At 35.1% G+C, this 18,184-nt stretch overlaps 1 long non-coding RNA gene across 1 annotated transcript; it reads left to right on the top strand.

The window, feature by feature from the left end:
* The first annotated feature begins 8,099 nt into the window (after positions 1–8,099).
* On the top strand, positions 8,100–8,614 carry LOC127149309 (uncharacterized). Its single transcript, XR_007820752.1, has 2 exons — positions 8,100–8,260; positions 8,354–8,614. It is a non-coding gene; the product is annotated as an uncharacterized LOC127149309 (long non-coding RNA).
* Positions 8,615–18,184: the final 9,570 nt, after the last annotated feature.

Here is an 18,184-nt window from a genome sequence, read left to right as displayed (position 1 = left end):
AGTGTACTATGCTCAGTTTCTCTCGAAAAATGACCTTCCTCCTCTTCCTTTGCTTCCGCATAATCTTCCTTGCCTCCAATTTGACTAGAAGTTCTAGCCTAGAAACTAGGCTTAATTTTTGAACTTTTAGAAGTAATTTGAAGTAAATGGCACAAGTAGATTGTGAGCAACCCTTGTTTGAAGTTGGCTACTTATAGTGATCCTTGCATGATACTTGATTGACAACTCCAACTTTCCTTAATCCACCTCCTACTTGTCGCAAAATTTATAAAATATGATGAAAACACCTAGAATTCCACCAAACCAACTTGCCTTAGTCGACCACCTTGCTTACTTAAACACCTTGCTAACCTCCATGGTTGCAAGCCTTTCTCGCGTGCAACATTCCTCGTCTAGCTTCCTAGTCGCCTATTCTCCATGTCTACTAACATTTCAGGGTATCATCTCACCTAGCACATAATCAATCTCCTTGTATAGCCCACATCAAGGCTCATTAACCTCTCAAGACAAGTCTTCCTCGCTTAGATTCATATTGGTCGTCTATAACATTTAGGTTCTCCTTGCCTAAGTCATACCAATCAAACATTAGGCACCTATTCATGCTTAAAACGCCTAACTTCCTTTGCCTTAGAGGTTATTTGACCTTTCCTTAGCCATACCCTCCACATCATTTGGCCACCTTAATACCTCATCCTTAGAGGTTTTTCTTAACACTTTGGCCGCCCAACATATCCTCTAAACGCATAGCACTCCTTCATGACACTTAGCCATTTTCCAACTTTTCCCTTCTTGGCTTAATAACCAAACCTCAATGCTTAACCTTAAATGAACTTTTCCAAGAAATTCTCCTTTCTTTTACCTATTAGTCTCATTTTCTCTTTCCTTAACCAAACCTTAGCAAGTTCACAAGGTTCCTAAAAAATTTGGGGTTTTACACTTAGTTTTCAAAACATACTTTTTTTAGTCCTTTAGTTTTCTTAAAATAGGTTTAAAATGTCCTAGAAGTACTATTTTTTTATTTTTCCGAAAATAATTATATGATATTTATAGTTATAAAAAATTAAGTTTTAGAAATAAAATGATTTTTAGAAATTATTATTCTTCTAATTTTAAATGTCATATAATTATTTAAAATTCTAAAAGTATAAAGTTATTTGAGTAACTTTTTAAACCTATTTTTGAAAACTCAAAGACTAAAAAGATATATTTTGAGAACTCAAAAACCAAATGTGTTTATAGTTATAAAACTGTAATTTATCAAGGTACATTTTTAAAACTCAAAGACCAAACATACATATTCTTCAAAGTGGGGAGTGGGGATTAAAAAGATACTTTTCCTTAATTATCTTTTTTGAACTTAGATGTGAAAGGAGTTTTGCAAAAAATTTGTTGAAGCCAAATTGTAGACAATATTCCAAAAAAGCAGATTGCTGCATTTTGTCAAAGATTGAAACGAGGTAGATCCAAGGCTGGTGTGCTTTATCCATTTTAGTTTTAGTTTTCTTGTCTCATTTTAGTTTTTATAGAACAATGACAAATATTTAAGTGGTTTAAAAATTAGGTTTTATGTTGAGGGTATAATTTTAATTATGCCTCAATGACATTTTTACAAATATTCACGTCTTCTTCTTTTAGGTTATTAAAAGAAAAGAAAAGAAGAAGATTGAGATGACAGACTGTTGCGTGGTGGTTTTCTATCGAGTTAGAGGTAGTTATTTTAAATGGTTTTAGCGGCATTCTTCTAGCGTGTTCGTCAGTAGTCTTGACTATGGTTTAGTGGTGCGTTTAGCCGTGAGTTCTTATTGGGTTTGTAGTAGCTTGTTCAACATGTGGGTCTTCGGCCAAAGGAGGCAGTTTTCGATGATTTTGGGTCTCGATATCAAAGGCCACACCCGACACGTGGTTCTTTCAGTTTCCTGGTGTTTGGTCGACGGTAATATTACAAATTGCATATTACTTTGTTGATATATGTAATTTGTATCTTGATTGATATTGTTCTTAATAAAGTCCAACCAAGCTGGTTGTCATAGTGGATGTAGATCGAATTTATTGAACCACTATATATCTTTGTGTCATTTATTTTTTTATCGCTTACTTTGTGATTATCTGGCTATTGCGTTTTGGTTGGTTTCCTATTGTGTTCTCTGATTTTAGTGTAGAAATTCGCAACAAGTGGTATCAGAGCTCTATTCGATCCAAAGAAAATTTGAGTTTTGTGTAGTAGTCTATAGTTGGTATGTCGTTGGTTTAATCATGTTGTGATAGAGGTGAACCATCATGCAAAGGTTCAGATGTATCTAGTGATCAGTCACCACTAGTTTCATAAACAGAGGCTACAACAATCTGAATTTGATGGTGTATGAACTCGACAGGAGAGGACTTTGATTGATGAAAGAGTTTGCAGTGACAGTATTGCATCTGATTCGAAGAAACAATGGAAGGATGCTATAGTAGTAGAGTTGTTCATTTTGTGAAAGAATCAGACATGGTCATTAGTTCCAAAAGCCTTTTATTTGGTTATGAAGATCTGTTAAGACTTTGATTACTGTTTACATTGATTTGATTACTGTTTACATTGATTTAAGATTGTGTATATTGCTCTGTTAATATCGTCTCAGTTATTTTAGTTTTGGCGAGTATTGTAAATATTTTTTTTCTTTGAACTATTTAGTTGATTATAAAATTTCGTTCAGAATTATATATTTCGACGTGAAGATAGAATGTTTAGAATATGTAGGTATTACTGTAAGACATCCTGTATTTGGTTATGAAGATCTGTTAAGACTTTGATTACTGTTTACATTGATTTAAGAATTTATATATCAGTATGAATGTCGTTTTTGTTTTTTTTGTAAGAATTTAAAGTTTTCCTTTTTGTTTTGAACTTTTAAGAATCACTGTAAGAATTGTGTATTTCATTATGAAGATCGATAGTTTGAAGTTCTTCAAGATAATTTTCATCGAATTACTTGATTGTTTACCTCTATCAACATCACCGTTTAACAATATATAGACGATCGTTTTGCTATATGAACACGATCGATCAACATCTCTAAATTATCGTGTATCAAATTCAATACGATTGTTTAAACGATCAACGTCTTTAAACGATTGTGTATCAAATTCGATATGATGGTCTAAACGATTAGTATCTTTAAACGATAGTGTATCAAATTGAATACGATGGTTTAAATGATTAGTGTCTTTAAACGATCGTCTATAACTTATTCTATACGATGATTTAATTTATTATATACGATCGTTTATTGGTGTTAAACGATCGTTCAGTATTTATTAACATCTTTGCACGATCGTTTAGTATTTTCTAATTACATCTAAATAATTAATTATATTTTCTTCTTTTCCAGATTAGAATGTCTATTCCTATTGTTGTTTTTTATGGAGGTCAATGGAATGGTTGCAGTATCCGAAAAGGTTCTTAAAAAATTTGGGATTTTCAATGAATTTTCAAAACGTACTTTTTTAGTCCTTCAGTTTTCTTAAAATAGGTTTTAAATGTCCTAGAAGTATTTTTTTTATTTTTTAAAAATAATTATATGATATTTAAAGTTATAAAAAATTAAGTTTTAGAAATAAAATGATTTTTTGAAATTATTATTCTTCTAATTTTAAATGTCATATAATTATTTAAAATTCTAAAAGTATAAAGTTATTTGAGTAACCTTTTAAACCTATTTTTGAAAGCTCAAAGACTAAAAAGACTTGAAAACCAATTTTTTTATAGTTATAAAATTGTAATCTATCAAGGTACATTTTTAAAACTCAAAAAACGAAACATACATATTCTTCAAAGTGAGGATTAAAAACATACTTTTCCTTAATTATCTTTTTTGAACTTAGATGTGAGGAGTTTTGCAAAAATTGAAGCCAAATTGTAGACAATATTCCAAAAAAGCAAATTGCTGTATCTTGTCAAATATTGAAACGAGGTAGATCCCAACCTAGTGTGCTTTATCCATTCAAGTTTTAGTTTCCTCGTCTCATTTTAGTTTTTACAGAAAAATGACAAATATTTAAGTGGTTTAAAAATTGTGTTTTATGTTGACGGTATAATTGTAATTATGTCTCAATGACATTTTTTTGCAAATATTCACATCTTCTTCTTTTAGGTTATTAAAAGAAAAGAAAAGAAGAAGATTGAGATGAGGGGCAACTGCATGAAAACACAGTAGAGAGAGAAATTCTTCTTGTACACGCCATAAGAGAGACAGATTGAACTCGAGAGAGGTTATTGGCGACGGGCTTCGACGTTCTACAGGTCGGCGTTCATGGCATATTTCGACAAGAGAGAAATCTGCAGCATTTTCGAACGATTGGGTCTTGTTTTTTCAAGATGAGACGATGAGCTTCGATGGGCTGTTGCGTGGTGGTTTTCTGTTGGGTTAAAGGTAGTTTTTAAGAACAGTTTCAGTGACATTCTTCTGATGCGTTCGTCGATAGTCTTGACTGTGGTTTAGTAGTGGTTCTTATTGGGTTTGTAGTAACTTGTTTGACACGTGGTTCTCTCAGTTTCTTGGTGTTTGGTTGACGATAAAGTCGGGTTCAATGACAATATTACATATTACATATTACTTTGTTGATATCTTTAATTTGTATCTTGATTGATATTGCTCTTAATAAAATCCCTTCAAGCTAGTTCTGAAAGTGGATGTAGACCGAATTACTCGAACCACTATATATCTTTGTGTCGTTTATTATTTTATCGCTTAGTTTATGGTTGTCTAGCTATTGCGTTTTGGTTGACTTGGTATTGTGTTCTCTGATTTAATGTAGAAATTTATAACAAGTGGTATCAGAGCTCTATTCGATCCAAAGAAAATTTGGGTTTTGTGTAGTAGTCTGCAGTTGGCATATCGCTGGTTTAATCACTTTTGTAAAGATGGCTTCGACGTGGTTTGAGGTGTCTAAGTTTATTAGGAAGGGTGACTTTGTTGTTTGGAGGAAAAAGATTAGAACTCTTTTAGTTCAACAAAAAGTAGCTAAAATCTTAGATGAAGAGAGCCTTCAAGAAAATATTACAGAAAGTGAAAACAGGGATATGGATGAAATGACCTATTCAACAATCCTTCTGTATCTATTAGATGAAGTGCTTAGGCTAGTGGATCAGGCTAATACTACAAGGGAGTTGTGGAAGAAGCAAGAAAGTCGTTACTTGACAAAGTTCTTGCCAAATAAATTATATCTAAAGGAGAAATTCTTTTGATATAAGAAGGACCAAAGTAAATGCTTAGAAGAGAACCTAGATGAATTTCAGATGATTATAGTTGATCTCAATAACATTGGTGAGAAGATGTCAGATGAGAATCAAACAGCGATTCTTTTAAATTCATTACCAAAAATATATCGAGAGGTTAAGGTAGCTATTAAATATGGTCGAGATTCATTAATCATGAATATAATATTGGATGCCTTAAAGGTAAGAAATCTTGAAATTAAGAAAGAACGCAAGGATGGAGAGTTACTCATGGCTAGAGGAAGAAGTGTAAAACGTGCTGGAAAGGCAAATAGAAGAGTTATAGGATGAATTCAAAGGGGAAAACTAGAAAGTGTTTCCTTTGTCATAAAGAAGGACACTTTAAGAAACATTGCCCTTTGAATAAGAGCAAGTAAGCATCAAGTAGCAAGTCTGTCGCTAAGACTAGTGAAGCGAATGTTACTGATAGGTATGATTTAGGGTATGATTCAACAGAGGTTTTGATGGTGTCTCACAAGGATATATAGGATGCTTGGATCATGGATTCAAGGTGCACGTATCACATGACTCCTAATCGGGATTTTCTGATTAACTTTAAAAAAATGATAGGAAAAAAGTCTTATTGGGTGATAATGGTAGCCGTGATGTAAAGGAAACTGGTTTAGTTCAAATTGCAATACATGACGAGATGATCAGAATGCTTACTAATGTAAGCTATGTTCCAAAACTCAAACGTAATCTAATATCTCTTGGTGAATTAGGTAGATTAGATTATACCATAAAATCAGAAAATGGAGTTGTGAAAGTTACCAAGGGTTCTTTGGTTAAACTGAAGGAACCTTGAGGAATGGTCTGTATGTGTTTGAAGGTACTACAATTTCAGACAGTTGATCATGTTGTGATAGAGGTGAACCATCATGCAAAGGTTCAGATGTATCTAGTGATCAGTCACCACTAGTTTCATAAACAGAGGCTACAATAATCTGAATTTGATGGTGTATGATCTCAACAGGAGAGGACTTTGATTGATGAAAGAGTTTGCAGTGACAGTATTGCATCTGATTCGAAGAAACAATGGAAGGATGCTATAGAAGTAGAGTTGTTCATTTTGTGAAAGAATCAGACATGGTCATTGGTTCCAAAAGCCTTTTATTTGGAAACTCATTCAACCAAAGTGGTTCAAGCTAGGAAGTGATAGTAAGCCTAGGTATAAGACTAGGTTGGTAGCCAAGGTTTTTCCAACTCATAGGTTTAAATATCGGTCAGATAAGCTGAAGGTTAATTTTTGATGATATGGTGATTGGAAGAATCAGTTTGGTGTCTTAAATAGTTTGTCATGAGGGAGATTTGTAGAAAAATGACAAATATTTAAGTGGTTTAAAAATTGGGTTTTATGTTGTGGGAATAATTGTAAATATACCTCAATGGCATTTTTGTAAATATTCACATCTTTTTCTTCTAGGTTATTAAAAGAAAAGAAAGAAAAAGACTGAGATGAGGGGCAGTCGCATGCAAACACAGTAGAGAGAGAGAGAAATTTTTCTTGCACAGACCATAAGAGAGGTTGATGGCGACGGGCTCCTGCGTTCTACAGGTCAGCATTCACAGCCTTTTCTAGGAAGAGAGAAAGCTGCAGAATTTTTTGGACGTTTAGGTCTTGTTTTTTTTGGTATAGACTGCGAGCTTTGACGGGTTGTTGCGTGGTAGTTTTCTGTCGGGTTAGAGTCAGTTTTTTTCAACGGTTTCAGCGACGTTCTTCTGGTGTGTTCGCAGGTAGTCTTGACTGTGGTTTAGTGTTGCTTTTTGCCGCGGTTTCGAGCTGTAAGAGGTGGGTTTAGCCATGGGTTCTTATTGGATTTGTAGTAGCTTGTTCGACACGTGGGTCTCCGATCAAAGGAGGCGGTTTCTAGTGGTTTTTGGTCTCGGTATCAGAGGCAACATCAGGCACATGATTCTCTCAATTTCTTCGTGTTTGGTCAACTGTAAAGTTGGATTCGACGATAATATTATAGATTACATATTACTTTGTTGATATCTATAATTTTATCTTGATTGATATTGCTCTTAATAAAATCTCTCTAAGTTGGTTCTCAAAGTGGATGTAGACTAAATTGGTTGAACTACTATATATTTTTGTGTTTTTTATTCTTTTATCGCTTACTTTGTGGTTATTTGGCTATTGCATTCTAGTTAATTCGATATTGTGTTCTCTGAGTTAGTGTAGAAATTCGTAACAGTTTGCTTGTTATGTATTTCATTCTTCATAGTTAAATCTCCAGCAGCTTATGCCATGTAATTTTCGTTTATTTTACAATAATAAATTAGTTTCAATTTTAAGTTCATAATTCCCTACACCGCAATTTCTTTTTTAACACCCATTTTGTTTTATAGACGAACGCATTTTGTGTATAGTTGAGAATGTAAATTGGGTCTACTCTTCATATTCGATGGTATAAGCTTAAAAATATAGGTAAATATACTTATCTTTTTCTAACGGATTTCTTGCACTAAGAAGCAGTTTCCTTTAACTTTAGGACATGGCTATGTTTAGATTGTTTCCTGTAATTAAGACGAAAAAAATGGTTAATTCTTGTCTTTTCCAAATTTATTCTATGTGTTCTTTTTCAAAGTTTTGATGAAGTTTTGTACATAATGGAATTTAGTACATACTCTGTGTTGTTTTTTGAACTTTTCTAATTTTATCTCATGCATAATATATCTTTTTTATTTAATTTTATTTAAAATTAGTACCTTCGATGTCAATCCTTCGTTATTTTGAATTTTGCCTTTAATAGAAGTATTAGTTTTCATACACTAAATTTAACCGATGTTTTTTACTTTTTTTTAAGCGGCTTGTCTAACGAGAAGTTTTAGGAAAAGGCGCTTTAAATACACCCCTTTACATTTTCTAGAACATATGCATCATAATCAAAAATTTCTCATCAAAGCCTAAGGATCCATATCTTCTAAGAGATATGGCAACCCAAAAGCTTGCTACGATGTCATTTGTTGTTTTGGTGATATTCACATGCATTGTATCAACAAGTATGCTCTTTTAACTCATAAGTCCTCTAATTCTATAAAACTACTTTTGCTAGAACAATATTTTAAACAATGTTATTTTTGGTAATATGACAGCGAAAGGAGACGTTTTGAACGTGCATTGTGTCCGACCATGCTCTGATACTTATGACGATGAGTCATGTTATAATGATTGCATCCGAGAGAACCTTGGTGCTGGGTTTTGTTACCCAAAGCTACCTAGCACCGATAAAGATTGTTGTTGCAATGTTTGACCAAGAAAAGAGAAATATTTGTTTTTTCTTAATATAAGATTGTGTAACATTTTATTGAAATATTTAAAGAAAATTTAATATTTTACAAGATCTCTTTCGTTCATTTGACCATCCTAACTTGTTTTTTCTTACGCAATCAATTATTGTTCCATCGACTAACCGATTGAATTAGAAGATGAAATAAATAGTAGGTAGTTTCAACTCAAAACATTTGTTAGAAATCATAGGCCTCAAGATTTCTAAGAATTGAATGTTGACTTGGCTCGTGTGGGTTTTTTTTTCATTAAAAAGTTTTTCAAAATGTAGATCTTTCCTCACTATTGGTTGTAATAAAAATGTAACACCAAAAAACTTAAGGTAATTTTATTACTTAATTATCTTGAATAATTTATGATTAGATTATGGAAAACTTACATAAACATAACAAAAACTGTAAACTATTTACTGCCCGTATAACAAGTCCATTGAGGCATATTATTTTTTCAAAATTCCTTATTTACCCTTAATCTTTTATAACAATCTTTCAAATATGATTTTCTTCGTTTCCGAGTTTTTCACGATCTTCGTTTCCGAGTTATTCATCTCGTCTTTTATATATCTTTCATCTTGATCATTCTTTTCCTTTTTGGTAATTTTCGACAACATTCGCTCTCATATCGATCATCTTCGATAACATTGTTTCTCTTCTTGTCATCTTGGACAATCAAGATTGTGTATATTGCTCTGTTAATATCGTCTCAGTTATTTTAGTTTTGGCGAGTATTGTAAATATTTTTTTTCTTTGAACTATTTAGTTGATTGTAAAATTTCGTTCAGAATTATATATTTCGACGTGAAGATAGAATGTTTAGAATATGTAGGTATTACTGTAAGACATCCTGTATTTGGTTATGAAGATCTGTTAAGACTTTGATTACTGTTTACATTGATTTAAGAATTTATATATCAGTATGAATGTCGTTTTTGTTTTTTTTGTAAGAATTTAAAGTTTTCCTTTTTGTTTTGAACTTTTAAGAATCACTGTAAGAATTGTGTATTTCATTATGAAGATCGATAGTTTGAAGTTCTTCAAGATAATTTTCATCGAATTACTTGATTGTTTACCTCTATCAACATCACCGTTTAACAATATATAGACGATCGTTTTGCTATATGAACACGATCGATCAACATCTCTAAATTATCGTGTATCAAATTCAATACGATTGTTTAAACGATCAACGGCTTTAAACGATTGTGTATCAAATTCGATATGATGGTCTAAACGATTAGTATCTTTAAACGATAGTGTATCAAATTGAATACGATGGTTTAAATGTTTAGTGTCTTTAAACGATCGTCTATAACTTATTCTATACGATGATTTAATTTATTATATACGATCGTTTATTGGTGTTAAACGATCGTTTAGTATTTATTAACATCTTTGCACGATCGTTTAGTATTTTCTAATTACATCTAAATAATTAATTATATTTTCTTCTTTTCCAGATTAGAATGTCTATTCCTATTGTTGTTTTTTATGGAGGTCAATGGAATGGTTGCAGTATCCGAAATTTTGGTAGATATGCGAGTCAACTTTAATTCTTTGGTTGCTTTGACATGTGAACAACTTGAATTGGATGAATCAGTAGAATTATCTGTTTTACTTGATTTTGGAAAAAGTAATGTTCAAACTATGGTGCCAATAAAGGACAATGATGTTGCTTGGTATTTAACTTTGCTAAAGATGCAACTAGTAGACATACATTAGTTGCCCATGTAAATCTTAATTGTTTGGGAATGTCTTATTCATCTAGTAGTGTACGAGAGAATGTTGATATGTCACTGAATATAGGTTTTTCTTCTTCTGTTTCAAATGATGAAGTTATAAGAGACATCTCTTATTATTCTGATTTGAAGGAAAAAACTTTATTTGAAAGTAAACATGTGTTTTCAAAGTGTTTTTGCATAATAGCAGTGAAGAACAACTTTCAATTTAAGACTATAGTATCAAATTTTAGGTCTCTTGAATTTAGATATCTGCAAGAAGGTTGCAAATGATATGTAAGAGCATCTCGTTATAAGAAGTGTGATTTGTGGATGCCACGAAAATACACTTTTGACCATGATTGTTCATTGAGTACTGCCCAAATTTCTCACATACAAGCTTCTTCAACAGTAATTGACAATTGTTTGATAGATGATTTTAGATTCATGTCTACTGATCGTTCCATTCCTAAAGAGATTATCATAAGGCTCAAACAAATCTTGGAGTTAATATAAGTTACCAGAAAGTTTGGAGGGCAAAAGAACATATGATAAAGATATTACATGGCAACACAGTTGAATCATTTGTCTTGATTCCAAGATTCTTTGATAAATTGGTTGAATCTAACCCAGGTATTATCAGTTTTGTATGTCAAATTTAAATTGATTTGCAAATAGCTGTGGATAGACTAATATCATAGTCTATCTAAATAGACCAATATTGACATCTTCATATTCTTTATGTTCTTTTCTGTTTGTGTTGATAGAAATGTATCTTTAATTATTATAGGTACATGCACTGCTTTAGAAATTGATGATAGTGGTTATTTCAAGTTTTGCTTTATGGCTTTTGGTGCATTAATTGAGGGATGGAAATATTGTAGATCTATTATTTCTGTTGATGGGACATTTTTGAAGTGTAACTTTGGTGGCATTCTATTAACAACCTGTAACGACCCAACTTTCCGGACTAAGCTGAGGTCACTACCAAATACCAAAACTCGACCATTCAACATAAAATTTAAAACGGACCAGTTACGATTCATTAAGAGCATTAGAAACATTACAAAAAAACAGTTTCGGGCCCTATTTCAAATTAAATCATAAAAAGTCTCAAACAAAAACTCAAGTCATCAGTTCCAAAAGCACAAGTCAAATATTCTGACAAAATACATAGCGGAAGCGATAAGAAAACAGACGCGTCCATATGGCCTTCACGCGTCCTTCCTGCCTCTCGTCGGTCTGCCCCTCGCTGTGCCCTTACCTGAAAAGTTTAAAAAGAGAAAAGGGTGAGTATAAACATACCCAGTAAGGGACCCACTACTGGGCCCGTTAGGGGACAACAGTTAACTTCCTATTCGGGGGTGCCCTACATAACAGTCTAGTGGTTCCGTAGAACGCACATATCAGTCCAGTGCTCCCGAAGGATGCACATATCAGTCTAGTGCTCCCGGAGGATGCACCTATCAGTCTAGTGCTCCCGAAGGATGCACATATCAGTCTAGTGCTCCCGAAGGATGCACACATCAGTCTAGTGCTCCCGAAGGATGCACCTATCAGTCTAGTGCTCCCGAAGGATACACATATCAGTCTAGTGCTCTCGAAGGATGCACATATCCGTAAGGCACACTACCCCATAGATGAAGCTAACCGTTACCCCTCGGTCTATACTAAATCGTCTACCACAGTCATATCACAATCATCCATCATTTTACAATTTCTCTAAAGGCTTTACTGGCCAGGTAGTATAAGCTTAAATCGTTACACCCTCTGTTGTTATACGCGCCGACTATTCGTATACCATTATGGAAGAGCCCCAAGACTCAAACAGCTAAATAACCAACTGAACTCACTGTCCTTCCCCGTCTAATCCCATGATCATCGTCCATCAATCTAAAATTTCAGTCTACAATTAGCGGTTGCAGTTCAGTTACATCAGACAGAAACATAATAACAGTGCTTAACAGTCAACACAGATACACTTATTCAGTATAGTCACTAACGTATAATCCCCTGTGGATTACTACGTTTCCGGCCTCGACCAGAGGTCCAGTAGTAGGAAAACCCTTACCTGATACTCGGTTATGCCCCTCGATCGAATCCACGCTGAACAGCTCAACCTAAAACGAAAACACGAAGGTTTTACTTGATGACTTTAGTAGAAGTCGTTTTAAAAAGGTCAGAAGCGACATCCGTTGACTTACCCAAGGAAGGGAAAACTACCTCCAAACAAGCCTACTGCGAGACCCGAGAACTCAAACGTCAACCCTGTACTACCTTCAAGGGAGAAAAGTAGGGCCACAACTCATTCCAATATTCAAACTCTAATCGGATGTAGCAACATTAGGGAATTCATCGAAAACAATCCTTACCGAAGACTCACCGTGACCCGGAGCGGAGGAAGGAAGGCTTAGGTGGCTTGGTGAAACAAGGAGCTCGGCTCGGCTTGAAGGCGTTCGGCTCGGCTCGGCTCCACCTCGGCTCGGCTCCACCTTGGCTCGGCTCGGCTTGGCCTCGGCTCGGGTCGGCTTGTGGCTCGGCTCACTCGGCTCCCGGCTCAGCTCACTCGGCTCGCGGCTCGGCTCACTCGGCTCGCGGCTCGGCTCACTCGGCTCGCGGCTCGGCTCACTCGGCTCGGCTCACTCGGCTCGCGGAACATTAGAAACATTACAAAAAGACAGTTTCGGGCCCTATTTTAAATAAATCATAAAAGTCTCAAATAAAAACTCAAGTCATCAGTTCAAAATCACAAGTCAAATATTCTGACAAAATACATAGCGGAAGCGATAAGAAACCAGACGCGTCCATATGGCCTTCACGTGTCCTTCTTGCCTCTCGTCGGTCTGCCCCTCGCTGTGCCCTTACCTGAAAAGTTAAGGAAGAGAAAAGGGTGAGTATAAACATACCCAGTAAGGGACCCACTACTGGGCCCGTTAGGGGACAACAGTTAACTTCCTATTCGGGGGTACCCTACATAACAGTCTAGTGGTTCCGTAGAACGCACATATCAGTCTAGTGCTCCCGAAGGATGCACGTATCAGTCTAGTGCTCCCAAAAGATGCACATATCAGTCTAGTGCTCCCGAAGGATGCACACATCAGTCTAGTGCTCCCGAAGGACGCACACATCAGTCTAGTGCTCCCGAAGGATGCACATATCAGTCTAGTGCTCCCGAAGGACGCACACATCAGTCTAGTGCTCCCGAAGGATGCACATATCCGTAAGGCACACTACCCCATAGATGAAGCTAACCATTACCCCTCAGTCCATACTAAACCGTCTACATCAGTCACATCCCAACGACATTCATAATACAGTTCCGCCATAGGTTTTGTCAGTCAGATAGTATAGGTTTAAACAACTCCACCCTCAGTTGCTATACGCATCACCAATTCGCTCACCATTAGGGAAAACCCTAGACCCCATCAACTAACCAACCAAAACCGGACTCACTGTCCTTCCCCGTCCAAACTCCATGATCAACATCCAGCCCAATGATTACTACATACTGAACCGTAACTTCAAGGTCCATCAACATAAAATCCCAATCTACAGATAGCAGTCACAGTACCTTTACACCAGACAAAATATAATAACAGTGCTTAACAGTCGACACACATACAATTATTCAGTACAATCACTAACGTGTAATCCCCTGCGGATTACTACGTTTTTCGGCCTCGATCCGAGGTCCAGTAGTAGGAAAAACCCTTACCTGATACTCGGCTATGCCCCTCGATCGAATCCACGCTCAACAGCTCAACCTAAAACGAAAACACGAAGGTTTTAGTTGATGACTTTAGTAGAAGTCGTTTTAGAAGGTCCGAAGCACATCCGTTGACTTACCCGAGGAAAGAAGGCAGCTATCTCCAACCAAGCCTGCCGCAGAACCCGAGAGCTTAAACGTCAATTCTTTACTACCTTTAAGGGGTGAAAGATAGGGTCAAAGCTTATTCCAATAATCAACTCGAATCGGATATGGCAACGTTAGGGAATTCATCTAAACAAATCCTTACCGAAGACTCACCGTGACCCGAAGTGGAGGAAGGAAGGCTTAGGTCGCTCGGCTTGGCTCGGCTTGGCCTCGGCTCACGGCTCGGCTTGGCCTCGGCTCACGGCTCGGCTCACTCTCGGCTCGGCTCGGCTTGGCTTCGGCTCACAGCTCGGCTCAACTCGGCTCGGCTCGGCTTGGCCTCGGCTCAGCTCGGCTCGGCTCGGCTCGGCTTAACTCGGCTTGGTTCTCGGCTCGGCTCGGCTTGGTTCTCGGCTCGGCTCGGCTCGGCTCGGCTTGGCTTGGTTCTAGGCTCGGCTCGGCTCGCGGCTCAGCTCGCCCGACTCATTCGGCTCGGCTCACTCGGCTCACTCGGCTCGACTCACGCGGCTCACTCGGCTCGCGGCTGGGATTGTTAGCGGCTCGGCTAGCTCGGCTCCACACAGCCGGTTTGGAGCCGGTTTAATTTCCACATTACCCGGCGGCGGCACACACGGCGGCGATGGTAGAATAGCTTGCCCTTACGTTGATGCTGGTATGACGACAGCCGACGCCGCACCACCGAGGCAGAGACGGCCGATGGCTGGCCGTGCACGCGGAACCCAGAAGAAGAATGGTCGGGGACGGCTGTCGCTGTGGCTTCCCGTCGGTGAGGCGCGGATGGAGAAAAATGGGCGGTCGTCGAAGGCGTACGGATGACGTCTGTGTTCGTCGGGTGAAGAAGCCGAAGAGAAGAAGAAGAAGAAGAAGGAGGCCGCCGGAAAAATGAAGAAGAAAATTTGAGGGGGTGAGCGGCGTCGCACGGAAGAAAACGAAATGGATGGGGGCTCGCGCGCGGTAGGGTTTCCCTTCTCTCTTTTTTTTTTATAAAATATATATATATATATATATATATATATATATATATTAAATTAAAAATTTAATAATAATAATAACATTTTAAAATAATAATAATAATAAATAAAATATTATTAAATGTATATATATATATATTAACTTTTAATAATTCTAATTAATAATAATAATAAATAAAATATTATATATATATATATATATGTATTAACTTTTTTCTAATTAATTAATAATAATAATAAGATTAATAAAATAAATAAAAGATAATATTAATATTAATTTATATATATAAAGATTATAATAACAATAATAATAATAATATAGTTACTATTATATTATTATCATATAAATTTACAACTATAAACTTCCAGAATTTCAGAAATTAATCCAAAATTTAAAATTCCCTAAAAATTAAATAAGGCGGTAAAAGTTTACCTCGAAAATTTGGGGCGTTACACTATCTAAACGAATACAAACATTCAATCAAAAGTACAAGAACCAAATATACATTTATTTACAAAAGGTATTTATTTGCCCAAAGTTCCGGTACATATTGTTGTCTAATCAGTTTCATGTTTTCTACAGTTAGACAATCATGGTCAGCATTTGTTACAAGGCATTCAATAAATTTTGAAAAAAAATGCCACAATCTAATTAACACTCTTTTTATAATATTGTATTCGATCTGACTACTGGCCAAGGGCTATATTTGAAACTTTTTGAATGAAGATTCATCCCAATTGCAATTGCAAGTGAGGGGATGCATTGTGCAGACATTTCAAGAGCTTTATAAACAAGTTTTTTCTCAACATATTTTGGCATTGAGTCGAACACGTAGATCTTGCATTTCCTCATATCAGCTGCAATAACCAATCAGTGTTCTCTTATGTTGATGCATCCAATCACATAGTTGACATCTCCCCACTCTTCTGTTTCTTGGAAATCACCAAGAGCTGTATTAAAATAGTATTCCAAATCTAATTCTGTCCATATCTCTAAGTGTGCTGTTGTGTCTGTTCATTCAGCTTTCATTTTGTTTGGTGTCAGCACATGATTATCAAAAAGTCGTTGCTAAACTATGCAGTGTGGTTTATTGATTCCAGTCTTGAAGAACAAGTAAAAAAATTTAGTCAAAATATAATTATGCATTTTAACTTCTATAGAAAAATAAATTAAAGAATAACAACTTACTATAAATGCTGAATCTATTATTCTAAAAGTATACTTGCAAAGTTTCTTGATATGCAACATTTTTTTTTGCAAGTGTGACAATAGCAAATCCATAGTCTACAAGAAAAATTAAACGATCGTTTAGTGAATAGAAATGATACTTTAAGCGATCATTTAGCAAATACAAGTGATCGTTTACTTACTAAGTGATCGTGTGATATATATAAACGATCATTTATTGAACAGAAGCGATACTTTAAGTTATCATTTAGCAAATACAAGTGATCATTTACAACATTCTTTTCCTTACTAAGCGATCATTTAATAAATATAAACGATCGTTTGGTTAGATAAAGTATGTTGTACTCGATTTTGTAGTTTTATATATAAAATGAAATTTTGAAAGAGTACTTACGTCTCCTAGTATCCATGTGTTTTCTTCAAGTTTTTTGAAAAATTCTTTATTTCTGGTCGTGGACACTACTTTCCTTTCTTCATGAGTTGTTTTTCCGATCTTTTCTAAGATAAGTATGCCTTCCATAATTTTAGATCCACTTGCCACATGGGATCATATATATCTACATCTCTGATTTCGACATCTAGGACAGGTATTGTAGGTTCTGATATGATCTCAGTAGATGTTGTAGGTAGATTAACTTGTTGATCTTGATCATGTACCTTTTTATTTGCTATATTACGTAACTTCCTTCTCTTCATTGGTTTTTTTTGTTAATTTATTTTCTATAATGCACAATGTTGTTAACTAAGGAAAAACTAAAAAAGAATAATAATTGATGCAAAGTACTTCAGAGTTCTTTTATATACATACCAATATAGATTCTAAATCAATTGTAGAACTTTCTTTCTACGTTACTGGTTCATTTCTAACCAAAGTAACTTCTTCATCATTTTTTTGAATCTCAACCTGTTGTTTTGGTCTTTCCTGTAATGTACGATATTAGACAAGTAACAAACTATTAATTTAAAGGACTACACATTTTGTTATGTATACATATCAATTAAGATTCTATTTTTTTAGTTGAGGTAGATTGCTGCACATTTCCAATTGTTTGATCCTCAGTTACTTGTTCATTTTCTTTTTCTATCTTAACCAAAGTAACTACTTGATCATTTTTTTTGTATTTCTTACGATGCATAATATTAGATAAGAAACAAACTCTTAATTCAAAGGACTATATAGTTGTTGTGTATACATACCAGTTGACATTCTTCATTTACAATTGAAATTGATGGTGGCACCTCATAAATTTGTACAGTTTGATCCAATGGAACCATTACAAGTTGTTTGAAAGTACTACTTGATGATGGTATTATCTCACAAAGTGGAAGAGGTTGGCTCATAAGTGGAAAGGTAGTAATCATTTTTGGCAGATCTTTTTCTTTCTGACTTTGACCATTTATATTATCCGATAAATGTCTTATAGTCAATAGCAAGTCTACATCCTTGCCATCTATGCTAATATCACTACCTGATTCCTCTTGATGTTCCCTAAACAAAATGAGAAAGAAAATGAGAATAAGAAAAAATGCAGTTACTTATTTAGAATGTAAGCAATTTTCAACAATATAAAGCAGTAAACAATGAATGAAATGTTAACCTTTGGGTTTCCTCTTGATGTTCAGTATGTTGTTCTTCAACATATGGTTGATCATTTGTGATCATATCTTCTCTATTATGATGATCATCATTGTCATTCTGATGAGTATGATCATTCCCTTGATTTTGATTTTGATTTTAATAAACAAATAAAAACGAAAATATTTAAAAACGAATTGTTAAATGATCGTTTATATAAAAGTAAACGATGATGTATCATATCTAAACGATTGTGTAACTTTGATAAACGATCGTTGAAATTTGATAGGTGATCAAATATTTTAGTTAAACGA

The sequence above is a fragment of the Cucumis melo genome, chromosome 5 (assembly GCF_025177605.1).
Source record: "Cucumis melo cultivar AY chromosome 5, USDA_Cmelo_AY_1.0, whole genome shotgun sequence".
Classification (NCBI taxonomy): Eukaryota; Viridiplantae; Streptophyta; class Magnoliopsida; order Cucurbitales; family Cucurbitaceae; genus Cucumis; species Cucumis melo.
Note: the sequence above shows the minus strand (reverse complement) of the source record. Positions and strands in the feature narration are given on the sequence as shown.